The sequence below is a fragment of the Thalia democratica genome, chromosome 6, assembly GCF_965202585.1.
Source record: "Thalia democratica chromosome 6, ktThaDemo2.hap1.1, whole genome shotgun sequence".
NCBI lineage: Eukaryota > Metazoa > Chordata > Thaliacea > Salpida > Salpidae > Thalia > Thalia democratica.
The window spans coordinates 6,076,989-6,087,915 of record NC_139170.1 but is presented as its reverse complement, the minus strand read 5'-3'; the positions used below and the strand labels follow the sequence as shown (position 1 = coordinate 6,087,915).

Sequence of the window (10,927 nt, the reverse complement as noted above, 5' to 3'; positions counted from 1 at the left end):
GTCATGTTGTAATAATTTTAAAAAAAATTAAAAAAATTGTATTGTAAAATAGCCTACTATTTAGACACCTTTGAAGTAAATTATTTTAATAAAACTAGTTTATTCATAAACTAACGTCCTGGTTAAAAATTATCGAAGTGGTGTGCGACTTGATAACCGAAAGGTTCTTCTTGCTTTAGGTCCTAGGACCAAGTATTTTGAGCGTCTCGTTTTAATCGTTCAATAGACTACACATAAAATAAATTATAATAATTATGATTAAGTTATATAAACATGAAACTGTTTATTTACATTTGTATTATATAAAAACATTACTAACTACAATATAAATAATTTATATAAAGTTAACAAAAAAAAATTAATGTAGATAGACCTTATTCTAACAGAATCGGTTTCTCAAAACAAATTTACTTTTAATAAAATGGAATTTTAAACTTTATTTTTTTAACTTTGATATTTTAAATATTCAATGTGGTAATGATAAGTCATATCCAGAATCGATTAGATTGCTATTCTGAAAATAGTTAATTAAGTATTATTATTTGAAATAAGTTGCTATAAATTTATACAATGTTACAATACTTATCAAAACTGATAAACTGTAACAACATCAGCCTAGTTCCTTTAAATTTACTAGTTACTAAAAACTTAAAGGTTTTTAAGAAATTTCTTCAAAGTTTTCTGAATTTCTTGCTGGTTTTAGAAAATAAAAGCTTTTGGATAGTACAAAATTAACTTAAGGTAAAAAATATTTCTTAAATAGTATAAATGATACTGAAAGCTACTTTAATTGTGCTGTTTCTACAAATAAAAAAATAATGACAACAAAAAGTTTAATATATATGATAGATTTTTGTCAAATCGAAACTTTATTACTTTACATGTAATGATTATCTAAAACTCAATATTTTTAGTTATTTTTGTTAAAAATTCCAGTTTTTTTCTCAACTTTCAGGTTTTTCCAGGATTCCAGGTTGCTTTGCAACGCTGTTAATAACGACGAAAACACTAGGCACAAAAAAAGTTTGAAAATAATTGTAAGTAATATTAGTAAAATTTCATTAAAACTAAAAAAACTTGTAAACAAACTGGTGAAACTCAGATTAGTTTGTGATATTATCACGATACATTTAGTAACAGGGTTTCCACTCGTTTTATCAAAATTTTTTCTAGTAATCCTAATTTTTTCCAGGTTTTTAAAAGTACTAATTTTTGGGTTATTTTCAGTTTAAAGTTAAGTTTAAGGTAAGAAACTGTGTTAATTAGTATAAAAACATTCAAATATGCTGCAAAGCTACTTTAAATATGTTTTTTTATAAAAAAAAAAATTTTATTAATATGATAGATTTTTAAAGTCAAATCGAAATTTTTCTGCTAAACATGTGAAAATTGTTCAAATTATAGGTTTTGTTCAAAATTTCTCAAATTCTAGGTTTTTTTGCCTAAATCGTCAAACTCCAGATTTTTCCAAGTAAAGTGGCAAACCTGTAGTAATTTAGAATTTCTATGAGGATCTTATCCGTATTGCTTCTAAAATAAAAAACACTACCTTAACTGTGAAATTTAACACATATATCTTAGGAAAAACGTTAACTATATTTTTGGAAAAATTATTTTTGTTTAGTTTTAAACTTTGTGCATATCGATAAAAGTTTTAATTTAAGTCTAAAACAACTTTCTTAAATCAATTTTTTGTTATAGATTAGTTTTATAAAAGCTTTATCGATATGCACAAAGTTTAAAACTAAACAAAAATATTTAAAAAATATATATAGTTAACGTTTTTTTCAAGAGATATGTGTTAAATCATATAGTTACATTAATACTTTAATTTTCAAATTAAAAGTTTAGATTTCATATTAAAAAGTGAAGAGTTGTTTTATTTTTAGCACCCATTAAAATCTAAATATGTATGAAATACTGTAATTAAAACAACATTAAGCTTTTTAAATTAATCTAGCTTTATAAATTCATTAAAAATTAACCATGAGTTTTTTTATTTTTGAAAAATAAAAAATTTCAAAATGAAAAAAAAATAAAAGCGATTTAGAAAAAATATTTTTCTATTATTTATTTTGTTTCATTACATCGGTATAACTACAAAAAATATCAAATAATAATCAATACTTAAGACCATTATAAACATTTGTATTATAATAACTTATAAATTTTGAGCAACAAACTTTTGCCTTTATTAACAAAATTTAGCCAATTTATTTAAGTGTTTCAGTAGTGTAGTGGCTATCACGTTCGCCTCACACGCGAAAGGTCCCCGGTTCAAGCCCGGGCTGAACATTTTTGTTACAAATTTATAAAGTGTTGGTGAATAACATTCTTCCTAGGACATTATGTTTTCAGTTGTAGTTACTTAATTTTAGTTTAAAAGTTTAGTGTACTACAAGAGTTATACAAGTTAAACAAAATACAAATAAGAATTATTTATTGTGGCATTTAAAAATTCAAAGGATTGCTTTTAAACTGTAGTGGAAAATAGACTTATATAAAAAAAATTATTTTTAGCGTTTTTCATTTGCTTATTTAATAAAATTATATCATTCTTATTTATTTAAAGGAATTTAATATGGTAGCTTTTACTTAAGTTAGTTACAGAAATAGAGATAGAATTAACTTATTTTTCACAGATTATTTTGATTACTTTGTTTTAAATTATAAACTTAAGTTTCTAAAGTGAGGGCAAAAAAATAATTCATTCCTTTTTCATGAATTTCTTTAAAATTAATGTTGCACTTGAAATCAAAAGTACCTAATAATGTGTAACATAATATATAAAAGACAATATGTTAGTTTCCAGAAAGACTTATTAATAATTTCATGCAGTATGTACAAAAAAGTATGCATAAAATATTATTAATTTTTAAGAAAACAATTTTTTTTTATATCTTTTAAAATATAGGTAAATTCATTTTAAAATCTGATAGAAACTTTTTAAACGGAAAATTTTCATCGTTAATAACCTCTAACATAAAAATTTAATTTCAAATTTTTGTAAAATGTTTAATTACTAGAAATTATTAATTAATTAAGAATTGTTTGTTGTGGAACTAAAAGTTAAACGGATTGCTTTTACACTGTAGTAGTAAAAAGACTTATGTAGAATTTATTTTTTGCATTTTCAATATTTTTTGTTCGATAAGGTTCATCGAACTTTTATGTTATATCTCGGGAGTTAAATGAATCTATTCTGCTAGCGTTTACTAAAGTCAGTTAAAGAAATAGAGATAGACATAAACTTACTTTTGAAATATTGCTTTCATTGTTATATTTTAAGTAATAAAGTATTGTTTCTAAAATGAGAACAGAGAAAAAAAAAACATTCCTTTTTTATGAAGTTCTTTAGAATAAATCTTATGAAACTAAAAAAACTTAATGTGTAATATAATATATACTAGACAATATATTATGTTAGTTTTTACCAGTAAGACTAATTGACATTTCATGCAGTATGCTTAAATCGATTATACAAAAAACGTAAAAAATATGTATAAAATCTTATTTTTTACTTAAAAAATGCTACTATAATTTAAAAAAATCTGGCCAGGCCTATAAAATTTTAACAGAAATTGAATTTGAATTAGTTTTTTTTAGACTTACATGATAAAAAATGACACTCTAATTTTTAAAAGTTGTGGCCAGGTCTTTAAAATTTTAACAGAAATTGAGTTTTTTGTAAAATTTTATGTAAAATTAAATTAGGGGTTCCGCGGAAAAGTTGAACTTTGGAAAAGGGTTCCGCCACTAGAAAAGGTTCAGAAGCACTGGTTTAAGCCTAAGGCGCTAGACCTAAGCGTAATGCCTCATTGCAATGCTGTTTTGAGTGTTCTTGTCCATAATAGTAGGCGTGTGTTCGAATCCCACTTCTGACACTTTTATTACAATTTTTATAATGTATGTCGAATATTCAATGCAAAAACTAGTGTAACACCTAACTATAATTTTCATTCGCAAACTAAGTGAAACATGTTTATCATTTAGCATTTAATACAGCTTAAAATGCAGCAAATTAATTTCATATTATCATAATTTAACTTTTATTCCAATCATTATATTATATAATTTTTCTTTTTAATAATAGTTTGACTTTGAGGTAGATAATTTTGTTAATTTACTATTATCAGTAGTTTTAACTTATTAAAAAAAATTTTAGATTTGTTTACTAATAAGTATAACATAAATTTATTTTACAATGTTGTACTACTGCTTCTTTAGTTTTCATTAATATTATAACTTTGTTGTAGTTTATGAATATACAAAGATTTTAAAAATTACAGCTTACTTTATGAAAAAAGTGCAATAAATAATTTGTTTAATATGAATTGATGTCTAAGTTTTTTTTTTTCAAATGATGTGTAACTTACACATGGATATATATGATAATTACAACTTACACATGACAATACAAGATATTTACATTACGTTCATTAATATAATACATATATTTGTTATAACTTGCAGTATGCATAATCTAGTCTTTATTTAGATACAGCATTGCAGAGTGGCTTGAAAGTAAACTAAATCCTGCTGTCAAGCTCAAATATACAAATTTTCACAGTAAAAATGACAACAAAAATTTTATTTAAAGCAGTCAATTTTAAGTTTCATTAAAAAACCATACCGTTTAAATTTTATTGATACTTTACATGTTTTAACATTAGGCTCAAGTTTGAACTTACTATAAACTAGATTTGTAAAAATGTTCAGTATAACTGAGTCTATAGAAATAAGTTTAAAAGACTCATATAAAATGTGATATAAAGTATAATTTGAGAAAATTGCATAAAGTCTGACGTTTTATTTAATAAGCAATTTTTTTTAGCATGGATGAAACGTATAAACCGGTACAATTGAGAAAAGTTGTGTTGGTATATTTGAAGCACAACTATAAACTGCCAAATTCAAATTTGACATTAATCTCAATTATAAGCTAGTAAATGTCATTCAAACTTATTCGGAAGACAAACCACTTTAATTGTTAGTATAAATTTTAAAAAATAATTGATTTTCTATGAACACTACCAATTCACTTTAATTGATAGTTTTTATAAAAGTATATAGATTCATACAAACTGAATAATATTAATGTTTTTTTTAAATTTCATTAAGAAAACACATAATACTTATTGAAATAAAAATAAATATTAAACTGTAGAGTATAATTTATATTTTTTAAACTGTTAATAAATTGTTTAATTTTGCTATTGAGCATAGTTGTATTCAGTTTAAGTTTACTAAAATATTTATTTATATTAAATGTAATAATTGTTTAAACAAGATTGCCTTTGATTATTGATAAACTGGCCATCAAATTTAAGGATAAAATATAGCATAATCAAGTAAAAGATCTGAATTTAGAAATAAAGCAAAATTAAGAATATTTAGAATAAGAAAATTTGAAGTTCAAAACCATCAACACTTTGATTGATGATTTAATGGTATAGCAGTCCAGTTACTTTGCATTTTGTAGCCTCAAAACTTAGGCTATCGTGACGTAATAATCAACTACATATTCGTAATAATCAACATCCAAGCGTAAGCCTGGCTAGCTCAGTCGGTAGAGCGTTGGACTTTTAATCCAACGGTCAGGGATTCAAGTCCCCTGTCAGGCTCTTTTATTTTTAATATTGACTAGCTTAATTATTATTGATATGTTATAAATTTTATTAAATATACTTAATTGCTCTATCTTTGCTAGTTTCATAGTTTTTTAATTTATGGTAGTAGATAATATTATGATTAAGTATAAATTATAAAACGTATTAATTTTATAATAATAGTTAAATAAACTAACTCTTTCGTATTTAAATGTAAATTTAGCTGGTTAACTGTTAATAGATAATTTCTTTTTATAATATTTTTTTAAAACATATTAGACTTATAAAAATTAAGCCAGTATTTTTAATCTATTCTGTATTGGAAATAGTTTTTAAAACAAAACGCAATAAGTAAGAAATGAGTCTTTTAGTTGTAATTAAAAATAAAAATTGCTTTTAGTTAACTTTTAATCCCAATCAAACTAGTTTAGCTATTATTAATTACAACTTTATTTTTTTGTTGCTTAAAAGGCGTACACTCATAGTTACAGTATATAAATATTGATAAGTACTAATTAATATAGATAGCAAAAAAGCAAGTATCTTTTAGTTTTGTGAAGTAATATTACAATTTTTTTTCGAATGTTGATTTTTTTAAATCACACAAATTTTTAATGAAATGTTTTAGAGAAGTCTTAACATAAGTTTAATAAAATTAAGTTATTTTTAAGACTTCACAATTGTATATATGGTAATTATAAAAAAACAGTATTTTTATGAAAATAGTTTTTAATGGTATTATTACGTCATAATGCGCTAGTCATTTATAATAACTTAAAAAACGCAAACTCTTCGTGTGGCCGGTTAGCTCAGTTGGTTAGAGCGTCGTGCTAATAACGCGAATGTCGCGGGTTCGATCCCCGTACTGGCCACACCCCATCCTCGTTAGTATAGTGGTGAGTATCCCCGCCTGTCACGCGGGCGACCGGGGTTCGATTCCCCGACGGGGAGATTTTTGCCTACTTATAATAATAAAAGTTAGTTTTATTATCAATTTATTAGTTGAGAACAATAATATTGTATGTTTTGGTTTTAAGAAAACAAATAAGAACAATAATTATAAGAAACATATCTTATATAAATTATTTTTAAATTTATCAAATGATATTTAACGTGTAACAGTAACATATTTTTTCAATTTATAAAGAAAACAATGAGCTAGCACCCCAAGTCTTCGTGGCGCAATCGGTTAGCGCGTTCTACTGTTAATCGAAAGGTTGGTGGTTCGAGCCCACCCGAGGACGTTCTTTTGTTTATTTAGTTTTGAAGCATAAGTAAAGTTTTTACACTCAGTGTCTTTTTGTAGTTCGTCATTTTTACAATACTATTTAGTTAGTTATATAGTTCAAACATATAATTCTTTACATTGAGTTTTTTTTTTGTCACTGATAAAGAAACATTCTTATTTTTTTAATCTTCAAAAATTTCTTTTTGAAATAATTTTTTACCTTCAGTTTCATCTATATAAAATTTTGTATTATAAAAGTGATACACCAAAATAAGTTAAAACGTATTAGTCCTGGACCTTAAGTGTTAATAAGTTTTCATATTTAAAACTTAAGTATTAAATAGTAATTGATACTTAATAAAACGAATATAATGTTCACCCCATATTTGCCAATTAGTAAAAATAAAGAAAATAAGATCTGATTGATAATATTTTTAAGAAAAAAGGTAATATTCTTGAGCATACAAAGGGATGCTACAAAACCATGAGCTCTAGATAAACATAGAACTTGACAATTTATGCGAAAATAACATGAAGAAACCTTAAATTTTAAACAATTTTTACATGCAACGGATTGAAATTTTGATCTGACACATAAAACCTTTATTATATCATAAAGATAAATAATCAATTTAAAATAGTTTCACAGATTATTTTCAATGCTTTTGACCAACACAAAACAATCATCATCATACCTGAGGTACAATAATTATTTTTTAAGACAATAGTTTTAATCTCAATAATATGGGATAGCCATGTGATTCCCTATCGGCACTAACATTGGCTAACATATTTATATGTTATATTGAGTCAAAAATTATTCCTGCTTTCAAAAATAAACTATTGTATCTCAGGTATGATGATTATTAATTTGTGTTGGTCAAAAGCGAGAAAACTATGGATGAAATTTTCAACATTTTGAATAATGCTCATAACTCATATCATTTTCACACGACAAAAAGAAAAATAATAAACTTGCTTTTTCAGTCGTACAACTTAAACGAGGTGAAAATATATTTCTAAGATCGGCGTATAGAAAGAAAACTTTTACACGTTGTTATTTGAATATTTGATCTAACTGTAGTTTCAAGAGAAAAAAGAATCTAAACAGAACTCTGTGTCATCCAGCACATATAATTTGTTTCCCAGAGGTGATCAAACAGATCAGTGAAATCAAACAGATCAAGTTACTATTTATTAAAAACGGTTATTTAAAACAGTAAATTAATAAAACAATTCATCAACATTTGAAAAATTTGGATAAAAGAAAGACAATAGGACCTAAAAAATGTTAAGTTACTTTAAAACTCCCATATATTGACAAAAGCTCAGAAATTTTAGAAAAGAAAACTAGACAATTTATAAGAAATACTTATACAGCAAACCCAAGGATTGTCCTTACGACAAAATCACTATTAATACCAAGTGGTAAAGATCCAATACCCTACTTAAACAAAAGTATGGTAATTTACTAACTTATCTGCTGTTGTAAGGCAAGTTTTATTGGATTGACTTAAATAATTTATTAATTTCTATTTTCTTTTTTATTGATAATTTTTATAAGTTGTTTTTTTTTACTATCACTGTTTCCCCTAACCCTTACCCTCGGTCAGTAACTTAATTATTTTGTTTTTTTTATAAATTTATCTCTTAGTTGTTGTTTTTTTTATATCTATCTTTTTTTCTGTTTTTTTTTTAATGTCGTGTAAAAAATGACCCTACGTGCAAATTTGTAACTCGTGCAAAATTGACCATTGGTACAAAATCGCCTTCGTGTAATTTTTTCCCCTCGTGCAACTTTGTCTTTGTGCAAAAGTATCTTCATGCAATTTTGTGCCCTCGTGCAACTTAGTAACCTCGTTCTATTTTGACCCGTTTCCCTATTTTTATTTCAAAAATAAGTTAGTTAAAAATTGAGTTAATAGTATAACGAAATTTATAAAACATGTTAAGCTTTTTTAAATGTGTTTTTTAATCAAAAAATGTTTTTGATGAGGACAAAAAAAATTGTCTGTTGATACTTTTTTCGTATCGAATCGAAATTTTACTACTTAACATGTAAAAGTTGTTTAAAATTCAAGGTTTTTTAATGATTTTTGTTTAACATTCTAGGATTTTTCAAAATTTCTCAAATTTAAGGTTTCTTCATGTTATTTTCGCCTAAATTGTCAAGTTCTATGTTTATCCAGAGCTCATGGTTTTGTAGCATCCCTTTGTATGCTCAAGAATATTACCTTTTTTCTTAAAAATATTATCAATCAGATCTTATTTTCTTTATTTTTACTAATTGGCAAATATGGGGTGAACATTATATTCGTTTTATTAAGTATCAATTACTATTTAATACTTAAGTTTTAAATATGAAAACTTATTAACACTTAAGGTCAAGGACTAATACGTTTTAACTTATTTTGGTGTATCACTTTTATAATACAAAATTTTATATAGATGAAACTGAAGGTAAAAAATTATTTCAAAAAGAAATTTTTGAAGATTAAAAAAATAAGAATGTTTCTTTATCAGTGACAAAACAAAAACTCAATGTAAAGAATTATATGTTTGAACTATATAACTAACTAAATAGTATTGTAAAAATGACGAACTACAAAAAGACACTGAGTGTAAAAACTTTACTTATGCTTCAAAACTAAATAAACAAAAGAACGTCCTCGGGTGGGCTCGAACCACCAACCTTTCGATTAACAGTAGAACGCGCTAACCGATTGCGCCACGAAGACTTGGGGTGCTAGCTCATTGTTTTCTTTATAAATTGAAAAAATATGTTACTGTTACACGTTAAATATCATTTGATAAATTTAAAAATAATTTATATAAGATATGTTTCTTATAATTATTGTTCTTATTTGTTTTCTTAAAACCAAAACATACAATATTATTGTTCTCAACTAATAAATTGATAATAAAACTAACTTTTATTATTATAAGTAGGCAAAAATCTCCCCGTCGGGGAATCGAACCCCGGTCGCCCGCGTGACAGGCGGGGATACTCACCACTATACTAACGAGGATGGGGTGTGGCCAGTACGGGGATCGAACCCGCGACATTCGCGTTATTAGCACGACGCTCTAACCAACTGAGCTAACCGGCCACACGAAGAGTTTGCGTTTTTTAAGTTATTATAAATGACTAGCGCATTATGACGTAATAATACCATTAAAAACTATTTTCATAAAAATACTGTTTTTTTATAATTACCATATATACAATTGTGAAGTCTTAAAAATAACTTAATTTTATTAAACTTATGTTAAGACTTCTCTAAAACATTTCATTAAAAATTTGTGTGATTTAAAAAAATCAACATTCGAAAAAAAATTGTAATATTACTTCACAAAACTAAAAGATACTTGCTTTTTTGCTATCTATATTAATTAGTACTTATCAATATTTATATACTGTAACTATGAGTGTACGCCTTTTAAGCAACAAAAAAATAAAGTTGTAATTAATAATAGCTAAACTAGTTTGATTGGGATTAAAAGTTAACTAAAAGCAATTTTTATTTTTAATTACAACTAAAAGACTCATTTCTTACTTATTGCGTTTTGTTTTAAAAACTATTTCCAATACAGAATAGATTAAAAATACTGGCTTAATTTTTATAAGTCTAATATGTTTTAAAAAAATATTATAAAAAGAAATTATCTATTAACAGTTAACCAGCTAAATTTACATTTAAATACGAAAGAGTTAGTTTATTTAACTATTATTATAAAATTAATACGTTTTATAATTTATACTTAATCATAATATTATCTACTACCATAAATTAAAAAACTATGAAACTAGCAAAGATAGAGCAATTAAGTATATTTAATAAAATTTATAACATATCAATAATAATTAAGCTAGTCAATATTAAAAATAAAAGAGCCTGACAGGGGACTTGAATCCCTGACCGTTGGATTAAAAGTCCAACGCTCTACCGACTGAGCTAGCCAGGCTTACGCTTGGATGTTGATTATTACGAATATGTAGTTGATTATTACGTCACGATAGCCTAAGTTTTGAGGCTACAAAATGCAAAGTAACTGGACTGCTATACCATTAAATCATCAATCAAAGTGT

At 25.2% G+C, this 10,927-nt stretch overlaps 3 non-coding genes across 3 annotated transcripts; 2 read left to right on the top strand and 1 right to left on the bottom strand.

The window, feature by feature from the left end:
• The first annotated feature begins 2,222 nt into the window (after positions 1–2,222).
• Positions 2,223–2,296, top strand: Trnav-cac (transfer RNA valine (anticodon CAC)). The gene has a single exon. It is a non-coding gene; the product is annotated as a tRNA-Val (tRNA).
• Positions 2,297–6,407: 4,111 nt separating this feature from the next.
• On the top strand, positions 6,408–6,481 carry Trnai-aau (transfer RNA isoleucine (anticodon AAU)). The gene has a single exon. It is a non-coding gene; the product is annotated as a tRNA-Ile (tRNA).
• A 3,392-nt stretch (positions 6,482–9,873) lies between these two features.
• On the bottom strand, positions 9,874–9,947 carry Trnai-aau (transfer RNA isoleucine (anticodon AAU)). The gene has a single exon. It is a non-coding gene; the product is annotated as a tRNA-Ile (tRNA).
• Positions 9,948–10,927: the final 980 nt, after the last annotated feature.